At 45.5% G+C, this 16,209-nt stretch overlaps 1 protein-coding gene across 3 annotated transcripts in view; it reads left to right on the top strand.

The window, feature by feature from the left end:
- Nucleotides 1–16,209, top strand: part of numbl (NUMB like endocytic adaptor protein) — a 198,504-nt gene that overhangs the window by 7,269 nt on the left and 175,026 nt on the right. For 2 of the 3 annotated variants that reach the window (XM_068018921.1, XM_068018918.1), the window contains exon 1: nt 2,556–2,643. The exons of the other annotated variant lie outside the window; for it this stretch is intronic. The gene's annotated coding sequence lies outside the window, so the exon portion shown is untranslated. Of the gene's footprint in view, nt 1–2,555; nt 2,644–16,209 lie in introns of those variants that run through there. 3 annotated transcript variants of the gene reach the window in all.

Here is a 16,209-nt window from a genome sequence, read left to right as displayed (position 1 = left end):
ACGTCCCAGCTCTTAATGGGAGCAGTTAGCAGTCACAGTTTCGCATATGAAGGCAAGGTTTCTGGGATAGGAGATAGGAGACCATCTGCCCATCAACAGTCCCCTAAAACTATATTAAATAGTATTTACAAAACAGAAACAGGCCATTCAGCCCATCTGGTCCATGCTGGTGTTGATGCTCCACATGAGCCTCCTCCCACCCCTTTCCATCTCACCCTATCAGCATCTCCTTCTATTCCTTTCTCCCTCATGTGTTTATCCAGCTTCCCCTTAAATGTATCGATACTATTCACCTCAACCACTCCCTGTAGTAGTGAGTTCCACATTTTCACAACTCTCTGATTTAAAAGGTTTCTCCTGAATTCTCTGTTGGATTTATTAGTGACTGTCTTATATTTATAGCCTCTGGTTTTGTATTGTTGCAGAACAGAATTAGAGGAAGGTGTAAGAGTATTAAAAAAACTTGTTACTGATTTATCTTTTAAATTCAAGCCTGCTTACTGGTCCAGCCTGCTGATAGTTCTCCTCAGAGCAGAGAAGGGGAGGCCTAATAGAGTTGTTCAGAATTGTGAGGGGTTTTGATACAGCAAATAGGGAGAAACTGTTTCCTCTGGCAAGTGGATCGGGAAACAGAGGTAATAAATTTAAAATAATGGGCAAAAGAACTAGAGGGGAAATGAGGAGAGATTTCTTCACACAGAGGGTTGTGAAGACCTGGAACAGTGGTTGGCTTCCTCCCATCTATGAAAGATGATGGACAGGCAGCAAACTATCCATTTCGGTGGGGTGTCTTCTCTTGGTGCACCTTTGCTGATGGCTGTGAAGGCCAATCCTTGGGAGGCGGGTTCTGCCACAAGTGCCGCACGTGAAGCTGCCAAGTGATGCTGTGAGCTGTTGTTTTTGGCGTTGGTGCCCGTTGCCAAGTGGCTGTAGCCACTGGTTGTCGTGCACACCAGTCGCAGTATGTGTCGCTATTTCCCTCTCACCAGCTAGTGTCTCCCATGTACGACAGTTGACATTTAGGGCCTTCATGTCACGCTTGCAAGCATCCTTGAAGCGGAGCTTTGGGCTCCCCACTGGTCGTCTGGTCCCGGCTACCTCACCATACAGGAGGTCCTTGGGTATGTGACCGTCTTCCATCCTACAGACGTGTCTGATCCACCGCAGCCACCTCTGTTTGATTAGTGCCAGCACATTTGTGATTTTTGTCCTGCCAGGATATACCCATAATGTGCCACAGGCAGCAATGATGGAAATTATTGAGCTTCTTTTCCTGGTAGCTGTAAGTGGCCCATGTTTCACAGTCATTCAGCAAGGTGCTGAGAACACAGGCCTTATAAACCATCAGCTTGGTCCTAAGGGTCAGCTTGGTTTTATCCCGTGCACATTTCATAAGTCGGCCAAAGGTGGTAGCAGCTTTCCCTATGCTGATATGGAGCTCTGCATCAAGGGACAGATTGTCTGTCACCATGGAGCCAAAGTAGCAGAATTTACGAAGCACTTCCAGTCGGGTGTTATTTAGTGTGATCAGGGGCAAAGATGCAACACCTTGTCCCATGACCACAGTTTTCTTGACACTTATGGTCAACAAGTTGCAAGCTCAGGAGAGACAGTCCATGGTGGAAACTGATTCCATCGGAACTTTTAAAAAGCAATTTGATGTGTACTTGAAGAGGATTACTTTGCAGGATTGTGGGGCAAAAAGCTGGGGCGTGGGACTAAATTTTACAGCTCTTTCAAAGAGCCAGTACAGATACAATGGTCCGAGTGGCCTCAGTCTGTGGTCTAAGTTTCTATGATGGGTTTAGAAGAATGAGAGGCGATGTCATTGAAACATATAAAATTCTTAAGGGGCTTGACAGGGTGGCTGTTGGGTGGATGTTTCCCCCTGGCTGGGGAATCCAGAAAACAGGGGCACAGTCTCAGGATAAGGGGTTAATCGTTTAGAAGACTGAGATGAGGAGAAATTTCTTCATTCAAAGGATTGGGAATTTGGTATTCTCCACCCCAGAGAGCTCTGGATGCTCAGTTGTTGAGTATATTCAAGACAGAGAGTGATAGATTTGGGGGGAATTAAGGATATGGGGATATTGTGGGAAGGTGAAGTTGAAGTGGATGATCAGTCATGATATTATAGAATGGGTGGAAGGGCTGAGTGGCCTCCTGCAGCTCCTGTTGATGTTTTCATAAGGGGTTAACAAGGCACTGTACTTCCCAGCCTCGCTGAACCGTGGATGATTGGCGTCGGATTTGACCAATGGCGGGCAGGAGCTCATTAACATATTAATTAGGCAGTGTAGCCAATGGGTGGAATGGGGTGGGCGGGCGCTGTGTGGGGCGGATTAAAGATTGGAGCGGAGCGCCTGCGCGCTACATTGTAACTTGTGCGGACTGTAGCGATTCGGGGGCGAGTGTTGCAAAGTGACAGCGGATACATCTGAGAGAGACCGCAGGGAATATTGAATTATCAGTAAGGAAAGGAATCTGGACCCTGGTGGTGGAGGTGGAGGAGGAGGAGGAGGAGGAGGAGGAGGGGGGGGGTTAATACCCCACAAAATAGCAAGAGTCCCATCACTGGCCCTGTGGATGTTACAGGAGAGACACGGAACTGAAGAAGGAATCAGGAGTCTCTTAAACGCACCAGTAAGTCTCGCCTCCCTCCCGTCTCCTCTGATGGGTTTCATTGTGAAATTTACAAAGAGGTGTTTGCAGCGGCTGAAACTGACGCGCTGCAGCTGACGGCTGCTGCTGTTGCCTCGCCGTTGCCGGCTTCTGTGTGACCGAAGTGGCTTATTGTGCGTTAACGTTCTCACAATCCATACATTTTCAGTGGCGTCTCTCCTCTGCTGGCGAGTGGAATGCAGTGATTAGATGGGGAAGCAACTGCTTCTCTGTAGAATTGATCGAGGGGTGGGGGTGGGGGTGGGTGGGGGGGGGGGGGGAGAGAGAGAGAGAGAGAGAGAGTGAGGTACAGTTGACTATTTTTGATAACCACTTTGGGAGATATAAAGTTCTCTTGCACTTTCCCCACCCCCTTAATCACAATCTATCCATCTGATGTTTGAAAAGACAGCAGTGCAATTGCAGAAGGGAGACTAATGTGGATTTGAATTTCCAGATGGTCGGAGGGCAGGCAATCAGACAAGATACGGCGAATTTTCTTGCACATCTAAGAATTTGATACTTTTAAAAAGAGAGTTAGCGGATAACTTGAATGGGTCTTTATTTTTTTTTATGTATACATGCGATTAAATTGTCATGGACGTATATGTTTCCGTCCCCTAGCTGTTTAATGTTCCTTGTGGAAGTTTACAGGGAGTGGCTGAACATCCACAGCCCTGAAGTACTCTGTGAGGGGGTGGGGGGGGAGGGCTGGTGTTTACAGCATCTGAAGGTAGCAGCTCCCTATTTAATAAAAAAAAATCTCAAGAGTACTCTTGTGAAACATCCCATTGATAGCCTACACCACCTGCTGCATTCTACAATTATACTTTCCTCCCTGTCTCTCTACGTCAGTATTGAACTGCAGGTCAGACGCAGAATCTGTTATTTCTGCAGGGACTCATTTGGGAGTGTGTTACGGGCAGGTGGGTGATGAGATGCTGATCAAGAGACAGAAGGAGAGGATCTGAAGCATGCAAGATGGGGAGGGGGGTGGGGGAGGGGGTGAGTTCCAGAGAGTTTCGGGGGGGGGGGGGGGGGGAGCCTTAGAGTAAATTAGCAGAAATAACAAACACTCAACAAGTCAGGCAGCATCTGTGGAGTGAGAAACAAGAGTTCATGTTTCAGCTCGATAGCCTTTCATCAGAAATAAATAAGGAGAAACTGTTTCCTCTGACAGGAGGGTCAGTAACCAGAGGACACTGGTTCATTTGGCAAAAGAACCAGAGGGGAGAGATGAGGAGAAATTGTTTTACACAGTGAGTTGTTGTGATCGGGAACGGACTGCCTGAAAGGGCGGTGGAAGCAGATTCAATAGTAACTTCAAAAGGGAATTGGATAAATATTTTGAAGGGGAAAAATAGCAGGCACATGGGGAAAGAGCAGTGGGGAGTGGGACAGTTTGGGTCACCCTATACCTAAGAGCCAGCACAGGCACGTTGTTCTGAATGGCCTCCTTCTGTGCTGTACCAAGTCCCATTCGCCCATCACCCTCTGTACTCGCTGACCTGCATTGGCTCCGATTCTGGCAACAGCTCGGTTTTAAAATTCTCATCCTTGTTTTCAAATCCCTCCAAGGCCTCTCCCCTCCCTATCTCTGTAACCTCCTCCAGCCTTACAACTCTCCGATATCTCTGCTGCTCTAATTCCGGCCGCTTGAGCATCCCGATTTTCATTGCTCATTGGTGGCGGAGCCTTCAGCTACCTGGGCCCTAAGCTCTGGAATTCATTCCCTAAACCTCTCCACCTCTCTGCCTTGCTTTCCTCCTTTTAAGACACTTTGACTTGCATTTATATAGCACTTTTAACATAGTAGAACATCCCATAGTGCTTCACAGGAGCGATTATCAAACACAATTTGACACCGAGCCACACAAGGAGATATGGCTGTGGTTGGTGTTGCACTATCGGAGGTGACCAAGCTTTTGGGCATCTGCCCTAATATCTCATGTGGCTCGTTGTCAAATTTTGTTTGATAATCGCTTCTGTGAAGCGCTTTGGGATGTTTTACTATGTTATAGGTGCTATATAAATGTAAGTCATTGTTGTTGAATACAGGCCAATTGAGGAGGCTGAGGAAAGGTAGTCTTGCTCTGTGTTCAAATAGTATCGCTCCCAACCTCTCCAAAGTGGTGGGGGTAGGAGACTTTATAACTCGCAACAGACATTGTTCACTGAATGGCCAGAGATTCATGAACATTTAAAATTTTCTCACTTTTAAAAAAAATATAATTTCTGAATCTGCCATGCTTGCAGGACTACAGGCTCCTCAGAATTCATATGTATTGTCTATGTAATTTCTAGCACCTGCTAAGGCACGTTGTACACAGGGAATGCATTAATGATTGGGAGTGTGCAGGGATGTGTCACAAAGTGACGATAGGCTGTGTGAGTGAGAGTTATGAGGCCTGTGCACCCAAGTTGACCTAAGTCAATGGAATCCAATTCTGAGCAACTGTTATGCAGTAAGACAGCCCTTTGCAATGATAGAATTCCAATGTGCGTAACTGTCTTGCCCCTCTTGATGTGTCTGGGGACATGTTTTGACATTAAAAGTGCTGTAAAAATGCAACTCGTCGTGAAGATGGATAATATTGTGTATGTGTTGCTTCAGTCCAGACGGATGCACCCAGAGCAGTACTGAGGATGTGCTGCATTGTCTGAGGTGCTGTCTTTTGGTTAAAACATTAAACCAAGGCCTCGTCTACTTTCTCGGGTGGGCGTAAAAGATCCCATGGCAACTATTTTGAAGAACAGCAGGGGTGTCCTTGGCCAATATTTACTCTTCAACCAACGTCTATTTAAAAATAGATGATCTGGTCATTATTTTATTGGTGTTTGTGGGAGCTTCCTGTGTGTAAATTGGTTGCTGTGTTTCATGCATTCCAACTGTGACTACACTTCAATAGTACTTTATTAGCTGTAGAGCACTTTGGGATGTACTGAGGCTGTGAAAGGCGCTATAGAAATGCCCGTCTTTTTCTTTATCCAGCGAGTAGCTGAGTCAGAGATGACTCCCACCATCATCTGGAAGTTTGGGTGTGTGTGTTTGTGTAGGTGGTGGGTGAGTGCAGAAATGGGCTAGGATTCGATGCCGTTCAAAGTTGAGCAGCTTGCTGCCTCTCCGTTGTCTACGGCTTAGATGTGAAAAGTGGCCGCTTGGGGGGGGGGATGGCCTCTTGTCGAACTGTCCCTCTGCAGGAGTTGGCACCTTCAGGGAGACCGTAAAATTGATCAGGATGTGTAAAAAGCCTCAGAAGGTGTTTTGTTTAAATAATTCCAAATCAGCCGCAAGGAGATTGTGTTTTTTTTCCCTCTCTCTCCTTAAATATTCAGTGATGCTGAGGTCAGGCTGGTAGCACTGAATCGAGCACCTGCTTGGGGCTCCGAGAATCCATGAATCACTCTTTGAATCCGTGAGCAAAATGTCGACATTTCTAGTTGAGCTCTCAGATTTGCTGTAACCGTGCTTAATCTTTCTGTGTTGGCTGTGCTGTGTCAAACTGACAGCCTCCAGGTACAGTTCCATGCTGTGGGAACCCTTCTTTCACGGGAGGGTGTTTAGGTTTCTCGATCTTATCAACTTTCTTTGTATAATGTTGCAGGTTTATTTGTACAGATCTTGCAGGTTTTGTTTTAAAGGGGCGGTGTCACTGCCACTTGGGAGTAGTTTGCTGGGCTGAGTTCCCAGAGTAGTTTACTTTGCCTTTATCCATTATCATCTGTCTGTGCTTACTTTCAGCAGGCATGGCTTAACTGTGAGGAAATTTACTGCAGTGTTTTTATTAAACTTACATTAGATGGTGTTAAACTGGGAATATTCTCCTTAAGAGAGCTGTGAAGGTTATGGGGAGATTTTATAGAGGCGTTCAAAACCATGAAGGGGTTTGATAGGGTAAGTGAGGAGAAACCATTCCCATTGGTAGAAGAATCAATAACCAGAGGACACAGACTTCAGGCAATTGAGAAAGGAACCAGAGGCTACACAGCAAATTGTTATGATCTGCCTGAAAGGTTGATGGAAGCAGATTCAATATTGACTTTCAAAAGGGAATTGGATAAATACTGGGAGGGGAGAACATTTTCAAGGCTATGGATGAAAGAGCAGGGGAGTGGGACTAAATGGATAGCTCTTTCAAACAGCTAACGCAGTCACAATGGGCCGAAGGGCCGCCTTCTGTTGAAGAAGACATGCATTTATATAGCACCTTTTACGGCCCCAGGACGTCCCGAAGCACTTTATAGCCAATAAAATACTTTTCAAGGGTAATTACTGTCGTAACGTAGGAAAGGCTGTAAGTTTAAAAAAAAATATTATGCAAGCTATGCAGAAACACTTGCAAGACATGCAGCTGTGACGTTTCATTCCAGAGGCAAATTAAATCATGCCCCCACTTGGCCCACCCTGTACTCTTGTGCACACAGATGCAATGTGTTCTGGCTTTTAACATAAAGCATCATATAAACGCAGGTGTTGTATATCAGAAGTCTTGAGTAAGCTAAACCCTTCCCATCCACAGTGTTTGCGTCTTGTCCCACTTTGTTGGTGGCCCTGTTTTATTCCACATTTAACGTGCCATGTTGCTATGTAAACGCTTCCCATTTGAATTTTTGTCACATCAGTTGTCACAATGTATTTGTAGCTTCTGGCCAATAGTTGGCTCTGGAGTGAGTTTCTGAACTCACCTCCTCCATTCTGTCTATAATTCATCAATTGATGCAGGTGACGCCACAGGAAATGAACCCAGTATTTAATATTTATAGATATGTAAATGGTAGTTAATTAAAATTAATCGTACACGACACTAAATCAGCTGGGTGCCGGAGAAACATCCATCGAGTGATGTAACTGCATTAATCTAATTGAATTGCTCGGTCCAGAGAGGCCAGATGGTAACTCAGTCCTGTGTCTCGGGCCTAATATATGAAATAATTAATCAGAAATTGGAATTCTTGACGTTTTTTTTCATTCCTCCTCCTCTCCAGAAGGTGCTACCGATTTTATTGCTGGGATGCCGTTCCTCGGCAAGTGCTCGGGGCCTTGCCCATGTGGCCGTTCTCGGTGTATAAACCCAAGCAGAGAGAGCCACAGCGGAGGGGAAATAATCAGGTCAATCCTGTCCGCAGTTGATGCTCAGGGCGTGACTGACATTTTCCAAATATTGGCCAGGACTCTGGGCAGAACTCCCCTGATCCATGCTTGGGCCTCGGCTAGTTACAATTTATATCCTTGAGTTGGATGAGGGGACCGAGTGAAATGTAAATTTGCTGATGATACATAGGTGAGAAAGTAAGCTGTGGGAGGATGCAAAGGGATACAGGTGTGTGGGCAAGAATGCGGCAGATGGAATACAATGTGGAAAAGTGTGAAGTTGTCCACTTTGGAAGGGAAAAATGGAAAAACAGAATATTTTTTAAATAATGAGAGGCTGGGAAATGTTGGTGTTCAGAGGGACCTGGGTTTCCTTGTACATAAATTACCGGAACTTTAACAGCAAGCAATTAGGAAAACAAATGGAGTGTTGGCCTTCATTACAAATAGATTGGTGTATAAGAGTGAAGAAGTCTGACAGAAATTGAATAGGATAAGACCTCACCTGGAGTATTGTGTTCAGTTTTGGTCTCCTTACAAAAGTAAGGATATATTTGCCTGAGTGGGGGTGCAATGAAGGTTCACTAGACTGATGCTGGGATGAGATTGTTCCAATGTGAGAGGTTGAGTAGACTAGGTCTATATTCCCTAGAGTTTAGAAGAAGGAGATGTGATCTCATTGAAACATATGAAATTCTTAAGGAGCTTGACAGGTAGATGCTGGGAGGATGTTTCACTTGGCTGGGGAATCTAGAACCAGGGGTCACAGTCTCAGAATATGGACTGAAATGAAGAGACGTTTCTTCACTCAAAGGATTGTTAATCTTTAGAATTCTCTACCTCAGAGCAGTGGATGCTCAGTCATTGAGTATATTCAGGCCAGCGATTGATAGATTTTTGAATACTAAGGGATGTGGGGATAGATTGGAAAGATGAGGTTGAGGTAGAAGGTCAGCCATGATCTTAGTGAATGGGGGAGCAGGCTTGAGGGGCTGAATGGCCTACTCCCAGCTCCTATTTATTATGATCTTCCACTAAATAGTGCAGTCAAATCTTTTAACATCTCTCCACCACATCACAATTTCCCAAATGCTTTACAGCCAATTGAAGCACTTTTGAAGTCTGGTCACTGTTGTAAAGTAGGAAATGCAGCAGCCAATTTGCACACAGCAAGCTCCCACAAACAGCGATGAGGTAATCTGTTCTTTCAGTGATTTTTGATTGAGGGATAAATATTGGCCAGGACACTGGGGAGAACTCCCCTGCTCTTCTTTGAATCGTGGCTGTGAGGTGTTTTATGCCCACCTGAGGGGATAGATTGGGCCGAAGTTTAACGTCTCATCAGAAAGACAGCACCTGCAACAGTGCAGCACTCCCATCTAATTACAGATGAGCGTTGGTGTGATTTCTGGCCCCAGCTGATTTCAGTACCAATCCAATAGATGTATATAATCTAAACTAATAGCATTTTTGGACAGATGTTATATTGAACATGGGCGATTATAACCTAGTTATCCAGTGTTCACTAGTCATTAACTAGCAGCAGCTTTCTGGCTGTTGCTGTATCAAGGGGCGCAAATTATCACAGCTTGTTAAACTTGTAAAAATTTAAAAAGCAAGGCAGTTGCTTAGTGCTGGTTCTGTCTGATCAGAAGCCTGAAATTTAGAAACCATTACCAGTCTCTATAGTTCTCAAACCAAAAGTGATTCGGCCTGAAGCTGTTTGTACTTGGGAACCAGTCAACTTTGTTGACTTAAAGAGACGCAGCAGCAGGTTGATGCATTGCACACGTCAGGAGTTGTGGAATGCACTTGCAGTGTTTGTGGTCGAGGCAGCCCCTATGTCAACATTCAAGCTTAGATTGCATCGGTGATGAAGCAAAAGGTCCCTGAAGGGATGTGGGAACAGGGAAGGTAATGTGACTAGAATTATTTCCTTATGAAATATTACTGAAACCCTCATCAATGCCTTTGTTACCTCTCAACTTAACTATTCCAGTGCTCTCCAGGCTGGCCTCCCGCCTTACACCCTTTGAACTCGTCTCAAACTCTGCTGCCCGTATTCTAACTCTCACCAAATCCTGTTCACCCATCACCCCCGTGCTCACTGGCCTACATTGGCTCCCAGTCCAGTAACCCCTTCAATTAAAAATTTGTGTACTTGTGTTTAAATCCCTCCATGGCCTCGCCTTCTCTGTAACCTGCAGCCCTACGGCCCTCCAAGATCTCTGCGCTCCTCCCATTCTGACCTCTTGCAAATCCCTGATTTTTCATCCCTCTACCATTGGTGGCCGTACTGTCAGCTGCCTGGGTCCTAAGCTCTGGCATTCCTTCCCTAAATCTCTCCACCTCTCTTTTTAAAACCCGTAAAACCTACCTTTTTTGACCAAGCTATTGGTTGCCTATCCTAATATCTCCTTACGTGGCTCGGTGTCGAATTATGTTTGGCGCTCCTGTGAAGCACCTTGGGATATTTTACTATGCTAAGACGCTGCATAATTCCAGGTGGAGGGTTAGTACTGACAGGGAGTGGTTGGGCTGAATGGACTGTCTCTGCATATGCATGTATCTATTCACTGCAAAGTGCTTTGGGGAGTATCGAGAATATGAAAGCCTGCCCTCTTTATATCCATTCCAGTGTTTGCCTCAAGCAGATTTGTGTCACTATTGAAGTTTATTGCAATGAATACAGAATAAGCGCCTGATGGTGAATAATTCATCAATTTATGATTCTGCTCGAAGAAGCACATTTAACAAAATCTTTATGGAAATGGAGCTAGGAGGATATTGATCACTGCTTCATTACTCTTCCATTAATTATCCGATAAAAAGCATTTAGCTGAGGCCTGGGACAGGCTGTGGGCCGGGCTCTGATAATGGACTCGAGTGTTTGGAATTGGGAGATTTGTTTTGATGAGGGTTCAATGATACGGCTAAGATTGCATCATAACATTTTGAGGTGTTTTTTTTTTTGCAGAATTTTAAATACAATATTGTAAATCTTTTTATTTTTAAATCTTTTCTAAGAAAAGCAACTGGCTGGGTTGTAGTCCATCTATAGATTTTATATAGAACCTTACTTAGATCACACAGTGCACTGCTCTGATCTCCATAATTAAAAAAAAAAAGGATATAGAAGCACTGGAGAAAGTGCTATAAACATTTACAAAGATGAGACCAGAACCGAAAGGTTACAACTATGGATGAAGACTGAACAGGCTTGGGGCTCTTTTCTCTAGAAAAGAGAGGGGTGACCAAATGGAGGTTTTTTAAAAATTATGAAGGGATTTGATAGGGTACATATGGAGAGGATGTTTCCACTTGTCGGGGAGTGCAGAATTAGGGGACCATTAAAATAAAATAGTTACTATTAAATCCAGTAGGGAATTCAGGAGAAACTTACTTTGCCCAGCGAGTGGTGAGAATGTGGAACTCGCTACCACGAGGATTGGTTGAGGCGAAGTGCATTTAAGGGGATAAACAAGAGAGAGAAGAATAGAAGGATCTGCAGATGGGGTGAGATGAAGGGGGGTGGGAGGAGGCTCACGTGGAGCATAAACACCAGCACGGAGCCGTTGGCCCGAATGGCTTGTTTCTGTGCTGTACATTCTGTGCAATCTAAGCCATGCAGACTGGAATATCCCAGATTCGATCTCTGCTTTTTTTTAATTTCCAAAATATACTTTATTCATAAAAATCTGTAAAAAAAAAAAAATACATGACAAAACAGTTCCAAACAGCACCAAGTTAAACAATACAAAGAGTGCAAAGGAGATCAGTTTCCTTCAATACAGGAGTGAGTTGCCTCACAACCCTTCTGTTTCATTTTACATGCCCTGTACATTTTACAGCAAGCAAATATTTTCTGGAAACAGTCCGAGGGGGTTTCCCATGGATCCAGCCCCTCAGTTCACCTTGGGGGGACCTTACACTGTGGTCTTTCCCCATTGAGCCATTGCTGCGGCTGCCCCAAGCTTTAGTGCGTCCCTCAGCACATAGTCCTGGACCTTGGAATGTGCCAATCTGCAACATTCGGTTGTGGACAACTCTTTGCGCTGGAAGACCAGCAAGTTTCTGGCAGACCAAAGAGCGTCTTTTACCGTGCTGTGGCTGATCCCCGGCTGGTCACAGCTGGTCTCTGTGTTCCTTTTTAAGGGGCTGAGGCAACATTACAGGGTCCCCTCCTCATGATTCTATACAGTGTTTGCTGCGCCTGGGATGCTAAAGGGACGAGATCATGTCAACCTTGTCTACAGCAATAGAACCAGAGGATACGGCCTGCGCTTGAAGTGGGATAAACTCAAAACTAATCTGTGGAAACAATATTACAGTGATTGAGTTGTCAATCTGTGTAACAGATTCCCCAGGGACGGGGGAAAGCCGACGATGCTAATTCATTCAGATGCAAATTAGACAGATTTCTTTCAGAAAATAACAATTTGGGACATGGTGTATAAGTAATGTGAGATGCGACATGTGGTTAACGTAGTGTGCGTGGATGGAACAGGTGACTTTGGACCTGTAGTTCCGAAAGCTCTCCACCACTGGGGGTTTTCCTCAGCTCATGTCTGGATCTGTTGTACTCATCGATAGAGATTGATCGCTGTGATCAGTCAGCAACTCCATTATCATTGTATCACAACTGTCAGAATGGTAGAGGAAGAACCATATGGACTCTTTTTCTTCCAGTCCAGCAATACCTATACTCATGTTCCCCTTGCAACTGAGTGCATTTGTGACCCTGCTTACGAAAGTCAGGTGAGGACCATATCGGGATGTGATGCCTTCTGTTGTTGGACAGCTTGCTGTCTTGTTTCCTTGGCTTGGCTACTTTTTGTGAGGTGCTGGAGGGCTGTTGCTAATATGTCAGTACTTCCTGTAGTGGAGAAAATTAAGGGAGGGCAATAAATATTAATGCCCCCCCCCCCCCCCACAAACTTCTTGCTCCTTGGTAACGCAAGGCTGGTACTGATGCAACAGCCTCCCCTTTGAAAGCAGGAGCCCAGGTGTACACTTCGGTTTATAGGTGGTACTCTTTTTTTTTTTTTGATGGCACCTTCCAACCCGTGATCTCTGCTACCCAGAAGGACAAGGGCAGCAGGCGCAGGGGAACACCACTTCCTGCAAGTTCCCCTCCAAGTCTCACACCATGGGGAGGGGGAGGCGGTGGCGTAGTGGTAATGTCACTGGACTAGTAATTCAGAGGCCCAGGCTAGTGCTCTGGGGACATGGGTTCGAATCCCACCACGGCAGATGGTGAAATTTGAATTCAATGAATAAATCTGGAATTAAAAAGTTAGTCCATTAAACCATTGTTGATTGTTGTAAAAACCCATCTGTTCGCTAATGTCCTTGAGGGAAGGAAATCTGCTGTCCTTACCTGGTCTGGCCTACATGTGACTCTAGACCCACAGCAATGTGGTTGGCTCTTAAATGCTCTCTGAAATGGCTGAGCAAGCCACTCAGTTCAAGGGCAATTCGAGATAGGCAATAAGTGCTGGCCTAGCTAGTGATGCCCACATCCCACAAACGCAAATAAAAAAAGAATATCAAAAAAAACATCCTGACTTGGAACTATATCGCCGTTCCTTCACCGTCACTGGGTTAAAATCCACCAGCATTAAGGTAGATAAGTCCCCAGGGCCTGATGGGATCTACCCCAGAATACTGAGGGAGGCAAGGGAAGAAATTGCTGGGGCCTTGACAGAAATCTTTGCATCCTCATTGGCTACAGGTGAGGTCCCAGAGGACTGGAGAATAGCCAATGTTGTTCCTTTGTTTAAGAAGGGTAACAAGGATAATCCAGGAAATTATAGGCCGGTGAGCCTTACGTCAGTGGTAGGGAAATTGTTAGAGAGGATTCTTCGGGACAGGATGATTGATGAAGGAAGGGCAGTGGATGTTATCTATATGGACTTCAGTAAAGCCTTTGACAAGGTCCCTCATGTCAGACTGGTACAAAAGGTGAAGTCACACGGGATCAGAGGTGAGCTGGCAAGATGGATACAGAACTGGCTCAGTCATAGAAGACAGAGGGTAGCAGTGGAAGCGTGCTTTTCTGAATGGAGGGCTGTGACTAGTGGTGTTCCGCAGGGATCAGTGCTGGGACCTTTGCTCTTTGTAGTATATATAAATGATTTGGAGGAAAATATAGCTGGTCTGATTAGTAAGTTTGCGGACGACACAAAGGTTGGAGTAGTTGTGGATAGTGATGAGGATTGTCAGAGGATACAGCAGGATATAGATCGGTTGGAGACTTGGGCGGAGAAATGGCAGCTGGAGTTTAATCCGGACAAATGTCAGGTAATGCATTTTGGAAGGTCTAATGCAGGTGGGAAGTATACAGTAAATGGCAGAACCCTTAGGAGTATTGACAGGCAGAGAGATCTGGGCATACAGGTCCACAGGTCACTGAAAGTGGCAACGCAGGTGGATAAGGTAGTCAAGAAGGCATACGGCATGCTTTCCTTCATCGGTCGGGGCATAGAGTATAAAAATTGGCAAGTCATGCTGCAGCTGTACAGAACTTTAGTTAGGCCACACTTAGAATATTGCGTGCAATTCTGGTCGCCACACTACTAGAAGGATGTGGAGGCTTTGGAGAGGGTACAGAGGAGGTTTACCAGGGTGTTGCCTGGTCTGGAGGGCATTAGCTATGAGGAGAGGTTGGATAAACTCGGATTGTTTTCACTGGAACGACGGAGGTGGAGGGGCGACATGATAGAGGTTTACAAAGTTATGAGCGGCATGGACAGAGTGGATAGTCAGAAGCTTTTTCCCAGGGTGGAGGAGTCAGTTACTAGGGGACATAGGTTTAAGGTGAGAGGGGCAAAGTTTAGAGGGGATGAGTGAGGCAAGTTCTTTACACAGAGGGTGGTGAGTGCCTGGAACTTGCTGCCGGGGGAGGTGGTGGAAGCAGGTACGATAGCAACGTCTAAGAGGCATCTTGACAAATACACGAATAGGATGGGAAAAGAGGGATACGGTCCCCGGAAGTGCAGAAGGTTTTAGTTTAGGCAGGCATCAAGATCGGCGCAGGCTTGGAGGGCCGAATGGCCTGTTCCTGTGCTGTACTGTTCTTTGTTCACTGTGGGTGTACCTACACCACACGGACTGCAGCGGTTCAATAAGGCAACTCACCACCTCAAGGGCAATTAGTGATGGGTAATAAATGCTGCCAAATACCCCTGTCAAAATATCTGGATCGAGAGTGCATGCAATGTTCAGACTTACATGCCTGTGACTGCGCCCGTGTCTCAGAAAAGATTCAAATGGAGGGTAGCTGATCAAACACACAAATGCCCTTTAATTGGCAGATGGATAACATGGGTTTACAGTTGGAGGCCAATCATTGAGGTAAAACCAGTATTTGGGTGATGGGTGTGGTGGCTGTAAGGCTGGGAGTAGATGATCTGAGGGACATGAGTGGGGACAGATAGTTACAACAATGAGACCGGGTGAGATGGAGGTTAGTTTGTAATGTGCATCCTTTTTTAGTGATCTGTGATAAAATTGTAGCCCACTGGAAAACTTCCTTTTAAGCAATAGACATAGTTTGTAGGCAGCTTTCCAGCTGCGCCTACACATTGTCTACACAAACACTATAAAAATAAGATCAGCATTTGGCGTTTAATTGCAATCTGATATGTGGTCCTCCTTGTGTTAAACTATAAACCCATCTTCATTCTGCGTATTCTTTGGGAAGAACTTGTGTTCCAGATGTTGCAGTGACTTGTTCAGAAGGGAGAGAGGAGTGGTAAAGTGTTGTAAACCTGTTGGAGCGAAAGCCCAGTCTTTTTGAAGTTGCACAGCAAGCTGTCTTCATTAATAGATGTTGCTGAAATTCTGTTTAGTCTGAATTGTGCATGCTGTGTTAACCCTGCATTCTGCATGTGGGGTGTGTCCGATGTACAGCTGGTGTGGCCTTCCAATCTAGGCCCCAGAGGCCCAGGCTACATGGCTTCTCTAAAGGTAATTTCTTGGGATGTGGGCATTGCTGGCCATTCTTGGTTGCCCCCTTGAGAAGATGGTGGTGTGCCGCTTTCTTGAACCACGGCTCTCTGTGTGTTAAAAGTGCTGGTCGGAGTCCCACTCTTCTGTTCTAGCCACGATGAAGGAATGGTCGATATACGTCCAAGTCAGGATGATGCGTGTGTGACTTGGAGGCGATGGCGTTCCCTTGGCCTTCTGGGTGGCGGAGGTTGAGGGTTCGGGAGGTGCTGTCGTATACGGAATTTACCGATCCCAAGTACCCAGTGGGGAGCCACTTTCGGAGGGAGCGCAGAGTTGGAGATGGGTCTGCAACCTATTGTGCTGATTCTTACCTTGTTTTCAGGGTCCTGGCTGGGAGCCCAGGATCAGTTTAAATTTACTGTTAACATCTTGCCACTTGGGTTTGAATTCTGTGGATCTGGAGATTTGGAAAGGGCTGCAATGTCATGGCACCAATCCTAAAT

The sequence above is a fragment of the Heterodontus francisci genome, chromosome 40 (genome assembly GCF_036365525.1).
Source record: "Heterodontus francisci isolate sHetFra1 chromosome 40, sHetFra1.hap1, whole genome shotgun sequence".
Lineage (NCBI taxonomy): Eukaryota > Metazoa > Chordata > Chondrichthyes > Heterodontiformes > Heterodontidae > Heterodontus > Heterodontus francisci.
Note: the sequence above shows the minus strand (reverse complement) of the source record. Positions and strands in the feature narration are given on the sequence as shown.